This window comes from Harpia harpyja, chromosome 2 (genome assembly GCF_026419915.1).
Source record: "Harpia harpyja isolate bHarHar1 chromosome 2, bHarHar1 primary haplotype, whole genome shotgun sequence".
NCBI classification, from domain to species: domain Eukaryota; kingdom Metazoa; phylum Chordata; class Aves; order Accipitriformes; family Accipitridae; genus Harpia; species Harpia harpyja.
Window position 1 is genome coordinate 5,725,323 of NC_068941.1, and position 15,892 is coordinate 5,741,214.

At 38.1% G+C, this 15,892-nt stretch overlaps 1 protein-coding gene across 1 annotated transcript in view; it reads left to right on the top strand.

Annotated features, from left to right (window-relative positions):
- Positions 1-15,892, top strand: part of LOC128153979 (bifunctional heparan sulfate N-deacetylase/N-sulfotransferase 3) — a 538,027-nt gene that overhangs the window by 325,034 nt on the left and 197,101 nt on the right. Inside the window, exon 2 of the mRNA XM_052813981.1 lies at positions 5,355-5,432. The gene's annotated coding sequence lies outside the window, so the exon portion shown is untranslated. The remainder of the gene's footprint in view (positions 1-5,354; positions 5,433-15,892) is intronic.

The window sequence follows — 15,892 nt, forward strand, 5'->3', positions numbered from 1 at the left end:
GAAAAAGCAAGTTTTGTGGTGGGTTTTTTTTTTAAACTTTCTAAACCAGTTTTTCCCATGGACTGTAGCCCAAGCTGTTTAAAGCCTGCAAAATGTTAAGCAATTGATAATGGGATTTAAGAAAAGTGTGCCAGAGAAAACCAACCATAAATGATACTGCTTATAAACATCATGCAGCTCAGTAGCTTCAATTTGTTATAACCCAATTGTTAAAATAAATCATGATGTATTAGTATGATGCAAAGTATGTCAAAACTCTATTAGGACACTATATATTAATTCTAATAAATATTTCTAAGCCAACTGCCCAGTGTTAAGTCAGAGATTTTAATTAGTTGAAGAGTTTCTCCAGAATGTCGGCAGGAGCCCATTCTGTTTCCACCAGCCCTCCCATTGCTCTCGCCGGACATGCTGACATCTGGTCTCCAAAGGCTACTTCCTTTCTCTCTGTGCTGCAACTAGGTCATCTCATCGCAGCAATACGAGAAGCGAAAGGTAGAAAAGACAGAAAAGGAAAGAGAAGTAGCAAAGAAACTGGAAAAGGTCTGTTCAGATTCATAGAATTGACATAATCTGTCAGTGGGAAATCTAAAAGTAACTGTCTTGAAGAAACAGGTTATAACCCAGACTTTTAAAAAGCTACACGCTCCACAGCAAGAATGAAATCTTTGCGAGAGCAAAGTAGGAAATTATGCATGAAGGATTAAGTTATTGCCATGCTGATGAATCCTTTCCTTTCTCGTGTATGGAGTGGAGAACTTATTTTAAAAGATACAAATTACTAGTGTACTATGTGGATCAACAGCAAGGGACAAATGTAAAGGTTTTTAAAGGATTCTGTGATAGTGGATTTTAGCACATATTCCGTATACGTTTTTATGTGCCTTTGCACTTAGTTACTGATGCAAAACATAATTCCCCTTAGATGTCACCTTGGAGGTGCTGAAATGGCTGTGAAAATCCCTAGGCACCAGTTAGCAGAATTAATGCATGTAAAAGGTAACATATGACATTACATGATGGCAGTCAGCTAGCCTCAGCTTTTTGTATTGTAAAGCTCTCGACATACCCTTCTCTTCTGAGCACGTTTTATTTTATTTCTGCTTAAGTGATTTTTGCTTTTATGGGCTAATACAATATTTTTATTTTTAGAAGCTGTCCTAAAGTATCAAACTCATAATTGTATCTCCTCTGTATGTGTAGCCTTTGGGCATGCTGATGACTTTTGGGGGCAGAGCTTAAATGTAATTTTTATATGAGCGTGCAACAGTTTTATGGGGTCTTAATTGGGTATGAAGAGGTGAGACATTTTATGGATATATACCATTAAAGAAAAGATGATTGCACTTCTCATCTGTGCTTGAAAGGGTTTGAGGTATGTCAGGAAATGAAGTCTCAGGGGGTAGTTTACATGAAAGCTGCAAGAAGGAATAACTTTTAAAAGCTGCGGGGATTCCTCTGCCAAAGCTGCAGATGCGGGGAAGGGCAGCAGGCACGAAGTCTTCCCTGGTGCTGTATTACCAGCCCTGGAGCACTGGGATAGAAATGCTGTCGTTGCTTGCGATGTTACCCACTACAAAGATCTCTCTTAAGTTCAGAATAGGGAACTTCATCCTTAACATCATCCTGCACTGGTAAAGAATCACAAAGAACAATGCTCATAAAACTGGGAACACCAGAACAGCATTATCTCTAAAGCTGCTTTTTCTGTATGTATGTTTCCTTCTCTTTCTCTTTCCCTGTAGGTTTTGCTAATGCTTTCCTGTTCCACGTCCTGCAACTATTCTGTTAAAGAAACATCCCAGATACCTTCACATTTACTGAGGAAGTTCCTCTGTTCTGCATTGAATCCTCACTGTTTTCTCATTGTAATGTTCAGTGGGATATTGTTATCTTAATCAAATGAGCCTGAATACTTGTTACATCTAATTTCTAATAGTAGCATGTTTAATGTTAGATTTTTAAAAAAACATCACAGTAGCAACTTCTTCTTGATTTACAGATTCTTATAAATTAAAAATTGTTTATGCAAAAGGTTCATCTGCTTAAAGGAGAGAGAATATGATTTAGAGGTGTTGGTGTTCCCACCCATCATTGTCCCAAATAGTGTAATTAATTGGGTTTAATAAAGGTCTATGGGATGAGCTGAACATGGCAAAGATAAAACTCTTAATGTTTCAGAAAATCTACAGAGGTTTATGATAAATTTAAAACTGATTTGGAGTTACTGAATGATGGAAAGGGAAGGAAATTTGGTTAAAAGAAAAATGAAGTTCATATCTCTTAAGCACATGTATGTCTTGGACACGTGTTCATCATTTGAGGGAAAAGAATACTTAGAAGACACGGTGGTGGATAACTGATAGCATAGTGCAGACAGATGCAAAGGAATAAATCTTGACCAAGACTTCTAATCTTGAAGTTAGTGAAAGTTTGTCCCTTCACATCAGCATGACTTTGTCCAGAACACTCAGGAATACTCAGTGCTTAACTTCTCTGGCCATTTATCTACAAAACCAGATGGTCTGTGTACTTCTCCCCCCCCCCCCCCCCCCCCCCCCCCCCCCCAATACCTTGATATAGACACTAGTCTCCCCAGAGGTATTTTTTAGTGTAAGTCTAATAGGGTTCACTTGAAATGTGTGGCTCTGTAATGTTCAGTATGTTGTGTGGGGTGAGGAGACAGTCCTTTCTGGCAGGGTCCTTGGGTGGGTGTGGCTGGCTGAGCCCACGCGAGCGCCACGGTGTCAGGGCAGGGGGTGAGTCTGTTCCTTTCTAATAGCTGCTGTGAACGAGGAGAGCCAAAAGGATTCGCGACTGGAAAGTGCAAGTCCTCTGCATTTTTGATCAGACCTGTGAAGCCCATCCTAAGGAGGGGGGGCAGGTTCTGGGCCAGTTCCCGGGGAGATGATACCTCAGTGCATCACTGGGTAGAGCAGGAAGAAGGAAGGGCAGAAAGATGTTCTTCATACACGCGTTCAGGCAGACTGAGGCTACGAGAGCAAGTGCGTGCTGCTGGGTGGCAGGTTAGAGCAGGGATGGCCTTCGAAGAGGAACATAGGATTCTGATAGCCTGAATATCTGTCAATACCTGTTCCTTAACTTTAGTCCCATGTCTCTGCTCCCTCATTTGACTACAAGGAGGTGACAGATAAGGACACTAGTGAGGCAGCACCAGGAATACTTCAGAGACTAAGTGGGTTTTGTGCCTAAGACTCCCCTGTGTGCTATTTAGCATAAACATAGCTAGGGCTCTCTGAATGTGTCTTAATAGCCTGGACGTAGGTCTCTGGACACGGGTATTTTGGGCGACTATTGATATGTCCTAAAAATCAGTATAAAGTAGCCAGATGTGACAGAAAATATTCTTGAAAAACCTAAGATAAGTTTGAATGCAAGTCATCGAGCAATTATAGCATTGTAGTCTAGTTTAGTAAAACTTGGGACATTTTTAACCATACTGCAATGACAAGAACAATGCTAATTAGCACTCTCAGAGCTCCAGGTTACTGTTACTTTAACAGAATAGTAATGTTATGGATAGGGACCAGAAATTATATTTATTTGTGAGGACTGAGAAGGAAATCCATACTTGTAAAGTCTGCAGGAGTACAGGGAAGTACACTGACTTCTTTAAAGTCAATAAAATCTGATGTGCAGATACTTTTACTAATTTGGCATTCTGCTTATTGAGTTTCATCAAGCCATGACACAAAGGAAGTTCTTTTAATCTCTGCTGTGCCTGGGCTCTACTGTGAGGCTTGTGCAACACACTTCTTCCATTGCAATGTTTTTAATTATTCTTATTTAATTTTTCTCTTGACTTTGTTACCAGCCACTGTCAAATGAAAGAGGTAGAAGATCTCAGGTTTTGGGATGAGGCTGCTCAAATTGATACAGATCTTCTCTAGCTCTTTTCCTTTATCAGACATTTTGTTCTTTTGAACATTACTGCCTTCAGGCATGAGAATCTGCCAGTTTTAATTCCTCCACAAAGCCAAATCCGTATTGCGTATTTTAATTCAAAAAGAGTCTCGTTGACACTTAAATAATGTTTGTGCCAGGGTAAGATTCAAATGACAAGTTAATGAAAAAATGTATTTAAAAAGATACTTAGGTGACTCTAAGTTGTGATCTTGACAGCCTCCCATAAGTCACTGAAGTACACCAGCATCTAAATGCCTTCAGTGAGACAGTGTGATCTTTCAGATTATCCAAAATGTTGCTTCTGCTTGTGAAACTCTGATGCTTTCTACACAAAATGGTTTCTATTTTGAGAAATACGTAGTGAATAGCAGAGCTCTAGATCTCAGCGAGCAGATGCCCACCCTGCCAGCATAGTTCCAGGCAGCTGAATATTTGATAATATAGGTGGACTATGAGGGAGAAAACCAAGGACAAGAAGGGGATTTAGAGCAATAGCTTATCTAGGAAATTGCCATAAATGGTTATGGATCTTTGGAGATCTCTTCAAATCTTGAATCAATAGATGTCAATACCATTTTATTCACAAGGAGAATTCTCTGAATATGCCAGAAATTCCAGCTGTCTACAACTAGCTGCCAACCTGTCCGCCCCGACCCCTGACAGCTCTAATAGCACAATGACAATTTCCAATACAACATCTGCAGCCCACTGACATTTGGAAGCAAAGTAAAGTTGCTTGTGCTGAATATCAAATTAAGGGATATCACACAGAATATGTAACAGTTGTTTCAGAAGGAAATTTAGAGAAATTGTTTTAAATAGGAGGAAAAAGAAATAAATATCCTGCTGGGGGAAAAAAAATACTACGGTTTCTGTCCATTCTTCAGATTTTTCCCAAAGATCCACTGTGCTGTGACATAAACTCTTCAGTCTGTCTGGATTGAGCATGTTTGTTCTAGCCAGGTTCTGCTCTTTACTTCAGAAAAGAAACATTTAAATTATTTGGGACTATGCACTTATGTATATACTCCACTTCTATTATCAGTCACTTGCCTCTCCCTTTCTTCCCATCAGCGTGCCTTCTTTCAGAGTGGACTGTAAGATCTTCATATATAGTTTGCACAGTGCTTTGGAGGCCCTGATTCTGATTGGTGCTGTTCAGAGCTAGCACAGTTGCAAGTAAATTACAGCTACCAAATACCTGAACTACTTTTGCTTGCTGTAGTTTGCAGATCTCAAAGCTAAAACATGTAACTTTGTATGGAGTTACAATTACAATAAGCCAAACAGATTTTCAGGTTCTTCAGTGTAGTAGCTTCTAGATCGCTTATGGCAATTACTGTCTTAAAAGTAGTAATGTTGCAACCTCAGCTTTTGTGCCTAGTAATTTAAGAAAATACTTCTTGTTTTGTTTTGTTTTATTTTAGGTACATGGCAGTTTTCATCCCCCACATCTTAGAAATATTTGTAAACATGAGTTATTAAACTTCACAGCACTGGAGGAGGTAAGCAAGTTTTTCTGTTTTAATGGTTAATTCTCTTGTGACTGAAGTAGCTGATGTCCATATGGGTATTGTGTTTCATCTTAGCTCTATTGCTTCTTTCTCAGTGTATCATTCAGTTCCGAGTCAGTGCTCGATTGGCAGTTGTTTTTTCCAGAACCATCATCATGTACCAGATTAGGCCTGAGATGTTTAAAAATATAGACAGCTTTGGTAATCTTTAGCTTAGAATTTCTCCTGTATGTGAGTTAACAGTTTCAGTGTTTGATTTCATTTGAGATTTGCAAAGCTTTGCTGATAGAAAAAGATAATAGCCAGTTATTCAAACTAGTTTTAGCAACTTCTTTAGTGCAGAAATCCTGCTAAGCAGGCCCCTAGTACATTTATCACAAATTGCATATTTTCAGATTTTTAATATTGTTCTGTTGTCACTGAGTTGATTGCATAAATAGCCCATCCTAACATTTTGAAAATATTCTTCTGTGTTCTGTTTTGAGCACTTTCTGCTTTAAAAATGTTGTTTAAATTTTAGCATCTTGTGTAAATTCCAGCCTTATTTTTATGCAAAATAAGTCAATATTGGTTTGATTAGATAAATGATGAATAAAAGGTGAGTTTTAATTTTTTGAGTTTTTCAAAATTGAGCTCCAAAGTTGTGTTTCTCAGTTTTGGCACAAAGGCAATTTAGCAACAAGGTTTTGTGTATTTTTGATTTCAGTGTTTTGCTGAGAAAGGAAATAAAAAGCGGAGTAGAAAATGAAAGAGTTCTTTTTAAAACATTCAGTATTTGTCACTAGAAGTCTTTTTGTGAACTAACTTGGTTAATATACATTATTTTTACTCACGGTATTTAATGGAAGGACCCTCTGTCCCTGTTGACTCTATTGTAATGACTCACTTTGATTAAATAAGACTAGCCTAAAAAGATTGTTCCTAGTTCACTGACTGCAGTACTAGCAGCTGCAACATAAAAACCTCTCCATTTCCCACAGAAGTTCCCATTCTAGAGTCTTGTAGCCTAATTTTGATCTCTCATTAATCAGGCATAATCTACCTCCTCCACTGTTACTGGATTTAACCTATAGCCATACAGCCTTTCCGTCTGTTTCATCATTTTCCAAAAATATTAAAAATCTTTAGAAATATTTCCAACTGTTAATCTGGTTATCTTTCCACACCTTACACAGCAGTTCCTGCTCTTACTGGCAAGGAAAGAAACCTAGCACTTTCTTTAAAAAAAAAAAACAAACAAACAAACAGTAAGAACCATGCAGTTTGTTTGTTGGTATTTGAATCAGTTGAATTTTATGTATCCTCCATTCTAAATGCTATCTTGCTAGCTCAATGGCTCACTGATAATTAATTTGTCACTTATTCATCATTACAAATCAACAAATATAGTTAGGATGTGTGTTCAGCATTGTACCTGCTGATGACCACAATCAGCTCATAATCCAATAGCACACTCACTGTGATTTAGAGCCTGAAGGAATGTGCTGCTTTGAGGTGTTTATCTGAGTATTATCAGCTGTACAGGTGTGAAATATTAGGTTCTACGATTAAACCAAAATTCTTTTTGCATCATTGTCTTCCTTAAAGTCCTTTATCATTCGTTTTTTTTGCTCGACACTCTGTATTTAGTAGGATTCATACGTGCTTGGTTTGGTCTGTATGACACTATGTAAAATTAATCTTGTAAAATTAAGTGCATTGTTTTTAAATGGTATACATCAAGGAGCACTTAGCTGATGTGCTGGGAATGGTCTGATAAAATAAAATGTCAGCTTCTGGAACGCTTTCTTACTTTAGCTATCTTAAACACAGTAGTTTAGTTTTCCTGCTACAGACTAGAGCTGGTCCCTGCACAGATTTTTATAAGTCAAAGAATGCATCAGTTCCTCCCACTGTGACAACTGCACATTTGGGACTTGTGTACCTACAGCCAGAGTTCAGGCTGTATCCCAGAGAGTGCAAGGCACAGGTAATCTCATGAACCTCACACTTCAGAAGGAGTATGCTGCAGCTGAAGAGGAAGAATAAAAGCTATAATCTTGCTGTGCAACAAAGTGCTGTTTTAGTTTTGTCCCCAAGAGGAGAGCCTTCAAGACATTATGTAGTTCTTCACCTCCCCAGCAGGATACTGCTGACTGACAGATCACACCAAGATTATATGAAGCTTAATTAGTACTTGTTCCAACTCCAAGGAGACATACTACCATCCTTTACACAAAGACTTGAAGTGGAGTCAAGAAGTGGAGTTACCAACCTCTATTACTACTACTGTTACTGCTTTTTAAAAAGCAAAACCTTGCTATTGATTCTTGATTTATTTCACATTTATGATCTCGGCCTCATTTAAAAAAAAAAAAAAAAAGACAACCAACAGATCTAAAAACCATCAGAATGGGGACAGTGCCAAATAATCACTTTATAAATGATGGTCCTTTCTAACTGAAACTATTGAATTTATATGTCCATTTTCTTGTCTCCCAGAGTGTATTTGTTGCACCTTATTCCACTGGTTAAACATCACTGTATTTACATGGACATCATGTACATATTTATCATATCATTAAAGTTAACATGACTTTACAGATCTATCAATGCTCCAGGTGCTAATGCAACCTAATCTTTCATAAATCCTATCAAAGTATTCTCAATGCCCAGTATTAAATGATGTGCATGTTCCACATCACATGCAATCCAACAAATTAATGTCACGTACATAGCAAAGTTTCATTGCCTTTTATTCAGGTCAAAAAAAAACCCCTGTTTTTTTTTCTACATTCAAGTGCTTGAATCTTACCCAATAGGCATCCCTAGGGGGGAGAAGAGAGGTTCAGCCCATCGACTGATCCCGGAAGTCCGCGATGTCCTCCTGACTTGTCTACGATGGTATCTTCCCTAACATTCCTTCTCTCTTAAGCCAATTTAAACTATTTTCTTATTTTTAGGTGGAGCTTGAGTGACTCTAGTCATACATACCTTTATCATGATTGGTATAAAACCTCCTCGCTTTACTTTTAAAGGTATAAGCTAGAGAAATTCCAAGCACCTGCTCAGTGAGAGGTGGTCGCACCTTGAAGGTGGGTAGCCTTTGGAATGGAGGTGTGTTTTGGTCTTATAATGAGCAAAGTTCACCCAGAGGACATGATTTTGACAGAAAATTAATAACTGCTGGTTCAGCGCTGGCTCGGGGTAACAACTATGCGGTTTATCAGTTCCGTAGTATCATCTCATCCAGTTCCCATCCCTGCGGTGATATCGCAGAGCCTGGCCGCAGTGTTTCCACTCCACTCCACCCTCCATGTTGTTTCTCTTAGAGTCAGCATACCAAGTTCCATGGTGTTGCTGACATCTAAGGTTGCAGGTTATGTTGCTTAGGGAATTATCATGGAACAGATTTCCTTGCATATCCACCGCATTCCACCCTGAAGGTTTACCTTCGCATAAGAGGTGGACATATCAATAAGTCACTTCCAGCAATTATTCCACAGTTCCTACTTACAACAGCATAATTACTGAAAATGTCCCAACAAGCAGGAAAACCAGGTTTTAATAGCAATATTGAGCTTATCATTATAGTCATAGCTTCTAAATCTTCTCTAAAGATCTGAGTGTATTTATAACCAATAAGCATGTTAACAACGTGTTCTGAGCTTTTACTTCTCCTTGGAGGAGTTCGGGAGAAGCGTGCAAATCAATTTTTAAAAAGCTATGAAAATTAGAAATAGACTTCTAGAAACAGCAGAAAATAAAAGTGAAGAGAATCATTATGTAAGAAATACTTGCAACTGCTTGTGCAGGATTGAAAATTTTAAATAGAGAAGACACAGTTTTACTGTTATGGAGGGGGTTTAGCTTTTTAGCAAGAAGTTTGTGACCTGAAAAGGGTGTAACTCAGAACAGCCTACAATATAATGAAAGGGTTGACATTGTTATAACAGAGACATTAGTCCATCAGAAATGTAAGACTGGAAGGATGTAGGCAGTACAGTATGTTTTATTAAAACGTCTAAGTGAGGGGCCAGCCTACTCAAAGCAAAATCTGTTGTAATTGTAGGACCAGCAAGTACCCGATTTAAATACAACCTGTTTTTCAGTCCTCTTTGTATGTATGTGACTAAGTCATGGTAATCCTTTGATAACCTTACCTCTGTGTTCCTTCTTTCTTAGTGATGTTTTGGTATTTTCATAGTTTGGGTATAGATCAGTATACATTTTCAAGTCTTTTCTGAAACATGTCTAAGAGTCGTTAAAAAGTGAACATCGTTTAATTGTGAGGATGTAACACAAACATACTTTTTGATGGACATGCTGCTTGGAGACTCTAAAGGCTATTCTGTTTTGAATTTGTAAGCAGTGATAGGAATACTCTTTGCTTAAATGACAAAGCCGAGTGGTTCGTTTTTAAAATTTGAATAATTCTCTGGCTTTATTTTCAATCAGTCTTGGTAACTTGTTTTGTCACAGTATCTTTTCAAGCATTTAATGGAAATATCCATCAGAAAGATACCAGGATATTTCCATTCCTTGCTTTTCTTTCACAGGGGTTTCTTTTTCCATGTACTAACCTGTTCCCTCCTCCAGTTCAGTAATACACCAAACTACCTTACTGAAACTCTCCTGCTTTTCTAGACCAATGGCCACTGCAGAAGCAAAGCTCTGCTCACACACTCTCTAAGCATGTGTAGGGAGTCTCAATACAACCCAGACAGATTAGGTGTATGCAATCTGTAATCCGCTTGCATACATTCAAGTGTCATACTGGAATTGCTGTTTATATAAAGATGTACAGTTCCAGCATAGTCTCTTCAGGTTATATTTCAGGTTTATTTTCTCCTAAGTTTATAAGTCTTATGCAGGGCAGCTTGGACTGAGTGTGTGTATGCATACATGGCGTAGAGGGAACACCCTGAGTTCAGCAGAGAGGCTCTCTGATTTGGTCTTTCTCTCATTCTAAAACTGGAGTATAACCCAGTAGCCTTGGGCCACATTCTGACATCTCTTAAGGATGTTTCAAGATAAAACCTTCCTTTGCCATGATGAAAGAGATTTTTTCATCTCAAGATGCCTTTTGGATGAATTAATACAACGCATGTATTTAACCATTCAAATTTACTTGGTGGTTGGCGCTGATGTTCTAATTCTTGACCTGCTTTTGTTGGTACTCTTAGTGTAGCACTTGCATTACTTTTTAATGTTACTATTTTGTTAATATTAACAGCAATAATATGAATGAAATTGTAATCACATTATTACTGCTTACTGTTGGTAAATCCAACACGATTGTGAATTGTACTAGTGTAAGGAGGATCAAAACTACATCCTGTGTCATTGATTTTAGAATGCCATGCAAAATTACAGCCCTACGTATTTATGTGAATGTTTTGTTTTATCAAAGAGAATAAACTGGATCATTATCTGAATCAAATAATTTTTCATCCGCTTCCCTCCCATGGGATTTCAGTGATTTACACCACTGAAATTCTTTCAGAGCCAGACCAGTAATAAATAAAACTGCATAGAACATATTCTTAAGTGTAGAATGTAGTAGAAGGGTAAGGTGACCTAGCAACTCTGTCATCTCTCATTTTTATGATTCCTTGGGAAAAAAAAAAAATAATCTTTTGAGCTGAGTAAGTTCATTGTAGCAAAACTACTATGATAGATTCCCATGGGACACTTGCATAACTGACCATTAGGACAAAACTGGCACAGTCAGGAGAATACAGCAGATACATTTTTCTGTTCTCATTGTTATCTTTGTCCCAAGTGTAGGACAGGGTTATATAATTGCAGTTAGAATCTGTCTCGCATTATAATGCACTGATCTGTGACTGAGGATCTTGCCAAGATGAGAAGATGGCATTCAAATTAACTCAGTCTTGGGACAAATTGAAAACTGCCTGTACAGAAAACAGCTGAAAGTGGGCCTGTCTACAATAATGTTAGAGTTTTTACAAATGTTGCAGACTACACAAAATTCTCAGCTAGCAGCTTCATAACTGTTGTTAGAAAAGCATAAGATAAATGGTATAAAAGCTAGTTTGGGCTATGGCATTTCCTCATGTCATTGTTCAAAGGTGTTGTAGTGATTCTTTACTGTACTGCTGCATTAGGAAGTTTCATCTCCTCCAAAAATGTTTGTGTTGAATTGAAGATTATTGAAACTGATGCATCTCAATAGTAGTACAGTTTTTCTCAGGGAATAAAATCTTCACTATTCGAAACCAATGTGAAGATTATGTTTATTTCCAGTGCAAACACAACCGCTTTTAATTCCTCCTGTAATTCATGATGTGGTACTGTCTTGGTGGTGTCAGTCCAGAAGATGTTTGAATGGAGTCGTGACCACACTTACATCAATGGGAGTAAAAACAACTGGAATCTTACTAATTGTGTGTGACCCGAAATCTCACTGAAATCAGTGGAAAAGCTTCTATTAATTACAGTAGTAGGTGCTGGACCAGAGGGTCCTTGGCCTGGTCTTTTGAAGGCCTAGGTATTCTGATTCCCCCTCCCCTCAGGATCCTCACCAGAATTGTTCAGCACTGTGGATAACTGAGTTCCTTTCTAGAAAGGCCTTTTAGTGACAGTGATTTGGATAGGTCATTTAAAAAATCATTTAAGCTCTGCTTGAACAATGTGAAATGATATGTTGAAATGTATGCCGTGGGGCAGTGCAGCAAAAGGAATTGCAACACAGGTTGCTGGAGTAGCTCCCCTAAGCCACCAGACTATTTTGTGTATCATTTTTAAAATTATTTTTTCTGTACCTTGTTAACGGTTAATCTATATTATTATGTAGAGAGACTGGTGAAATAAATAAAAGACCTGACAAGTCTCTTCTGTATGTTCCCCAAAATGAGCTCTGAAATAACACTTTAAACAAGGCAAAATAATTTTTAAAAGCATTTTTTAAGATATGTCATTATTTCATTTTTTATCACAATGCCATAGAATGCCATATCTCGAATTGTTAGATTTCAGTTACAGATACCAGTCCACCCACAACCAAGCCATTCCTGCAACTGAAATAATTTCTCATTATTTTCTCTGTTTTGATGGACAAGTACATACAAATACAGTGTGTGACTATGGGTGCAGAGCTTTTCTATAACTGTTTAAAAAGCACTGTATCCAGATTACCAAAGACTCCTGAACAAGCAGGTTTCCTGTTTGTTTAAAAAATAAAATAGGCTAAAATTAGAAGCATCAGTAGGGAATGATAAATATTCATTAACCTGGGTGCTGGTGCAGTCAAACTGTATTGATTTTTGTCGTTAAGGATTTCATTCTATATCTGTTTCACTGTGACACTGAGATCAGTATGTTATTTGCCTAGGGACGCCCTATGCTTTTTCTCTGCTGAGATACAGCGGGGTGATGACATCAGGTGTTTCCAAAACACAGAGAATTCAAGTCAGAAGCAGTATAAAACTACTGTAAAACTGGTATTTGCAGACTGCTTTGGTCTGTCTTCTGTCCTGTTTAGCATTCCAAGAGCCTGGATGTTACTCTCTGTAACAGCAGGTTGTATTCAACACAAGGAAGTGATACAGTACGTGATACTGTATCCCAGCTACGCTTGCCTGTGCTGTTATAACAGGAAACTGCCTGCGAGCCTTTGTTTGTCCCTCTCTAGCTGCAGTAAGTTCATCTTCACTTTTGGAAGAACACTAAATTGCCTTATTCCTCTTGTACCCCAGCAGGACATGCCACACTTAGCTGCAGTGGCCATATTGCAGTTAGTGGCTTGAGAGAGAGTACGCACATGGCTGAGGAAGGAACAGCCAAAAGCATTTATTAAGAGAATACTGGAGACAAAGTTTTGTCTTTCAGGGAATTCTTTGTGATCAAATTTCATTACCCAGTTACTTGTCCTACTGCTCAGAATTCAATTGCAGCTCTGTACTATAGATTGTGTCCTCTGAGACTTCCAGCCAAGTTCACGTAAAGTGCATTTGTGCACTGTTTAAAACTTAACACAGAGCCAATGAGATATTCTTAACTGTCAATAAGTATTTATGGTTCCACTTTAAAATCTTGCCATTGTCAAAGTTTTCTTTTCTTCTTTAAAAGAATGAATCTGTTTATATGCTTGGAGTTATTTAAATACAGTCCTGCATTCGTATGCATCAATATCCTGTTCCAAGTGTTGGGAGTTAAAATGTAAAAGTGGAGTAGAACAATAAAAAGGATAAATATAGGTTTGGGTTTAGATGTTAAAATGCTGTGTTTCCAAAATATATGCCAGGGCCTCTAAATTTGCTACAAGTATTTGATTTTGACTCTGAAAACAGACATGTTTATAAACTTCAGTGATGGGTAATTAACACTTTTTTTTATGTTATTGATAAACTTCTGTACTGCTTTTGCTACTTTTAACATCCAATACCTACCATCTGTATTTCAGAACATATAGAGGTCATGCTGATATAAGGTTTATTTGTACGATTATTTTTTGAGGCTTTTGTTATTGTAGTGATTATATATATATATTTGTCCTGGTTTCAGCTGGGATAGAGTTAACTGTCTTCCTAGTAGCTGGTACAGTGCTATGTTTTGAGTTCAGAGCGAAGAATGTTGATAACACTGATGTTTTCAGTTGTTGCTCAGTAGTGTTTAGACTAATGTCAAGGATTTTTCAGCTTCTCATGCCCAGCCAGTGAGAAAGCTGGAGGGGCACAAGAAGTTGGCACAGGACACAGCCAGGGCACCTGACCCAAACTGGCCAATGGTGTATTCCATACCATGGGACGTCCCATCCAGTACAGAAACGGGGAAGTGGGGGGCAGGGATTCGCCGCTCGGGGGACTGGCTGGGTGTCGGTCGGCGGGTGGTGAGCAATTGCACTGCGTATCATTTGTACGTTCCAATCCTTTTATTATTGCTGTTGTCATTTTATTAGTGTTATCATAATCATTATTAGTTTCTTCTTTTCTGTTCTATTAAACCGTTCTTATCTCAACCCATGGGTTTTGCTTCTTTTCCCGATTTTCTCCCCCATCCCACTGGGTGGGGGGGAGTGAGTGAGTGGCTGCGTGGTGTTTAGTTGCTGGCTGGGGTTAAACCACGACAATATTTATGCTATAGTGCAAAGAATGTTATTTCCCTGTACAATATTTAGCCGAATGTAACATGAAAGTTAAATCATACTTACTTGTCAGCAAAACCAACATAATTTAGTATGAGAATAACTGTGCTAATAAGTGGTCATATGGTACAGTGGTTGATGTACATATTATGAGCAAACATACATACCATGCTCTGTTTTTCAAGATGTATAGCTTTTTTTCTATTCTCATTTTCTATTATGTTGCTAGGCTAATAATAAAAATTTTATATTTGAGTTTTGTTATTAAACTATGATGGTGTAAGAAGGTGTATCAATTAATGTGGAACTCAACTGACAAATATGATGATTAAATGGTCAGCAGCAGGTGATTATTAGGAAAAGTAGTAAAGCCCACAATGGGAGCCACATCCAGTAGCAACTTTCTGGCACAGAAACAAACTTGAAAATATTGCTGAGGTTTCCAAGTACAATTTAGTTTGACCTCTAATTAAGCACTGATCTCTATAAGGTAACTAAATTACCTTATCCCTAGGGGTGGTCACTTAAGATAGGTGGCATTGTTTGTGTAAGGTATTTGCACTATAGAAGCTTAAGAAAAGTATGCAAAGAATAACTCTTTCCTCTTTTCTTCCTTTTCATCAGCTGCCAAGCCATAACTTTTCAGAAGTAGTTACACTTCTTTTGTGCTGATACTCAGCAGTGCATGTGTATTTTAGTTGTCTGGAAAAGTCTCATTGTGCTTTTGTTGCACTGAAGTCAATTAGAACTAATAGTAAGTGGTTATGTGGAACATCTTGGAAGCTGAAAGATAGCACAGCCCTTATATGTTCTGTGTGTCCATTTATTATTCTCTTATTTGTACTCCCCTCTTCTCTTTTATGTAATTACTTCATTCTTTTTATGTCACTCCTTTCTAAAATAACTCAGAGATCGAACCCCTCTTGCTGCATTTGTCAGTCAGTTCCACTTACTGGTTTTCTGCTATACACATAGAAGTTTCTCCTCAGTTCCCCTAGTAAATAGTCCTTTGTATATCCAGTTCATAGTGTCCTGTTTCAGGACAAGCCCTCTTAGCTAGAAGACCACCTAGGATGTGTATGTTTGTGTATATTTACTAAGCAACCCTTCGCAGCTATGATGAGGTGTAAAATCCAACAGTGACCCTGAAGTTGGGTCTATATGCATCTCACCTGATACATTTGAGGGTGGGGTATGGTCAGGTTGGAGAAGCAATGGAGAAAAAAATTAGGAAGGAGACTTTGGGAGAGGAGGAGAAGACACTTCAGAAACTCTGAGAGATGAGGCAGGAGAAAGCTACTAAAAATATGTAAGAAATGTTTAAACTTAGGTGGAAAGGATATACAAACCGAAGCCAGCCTCG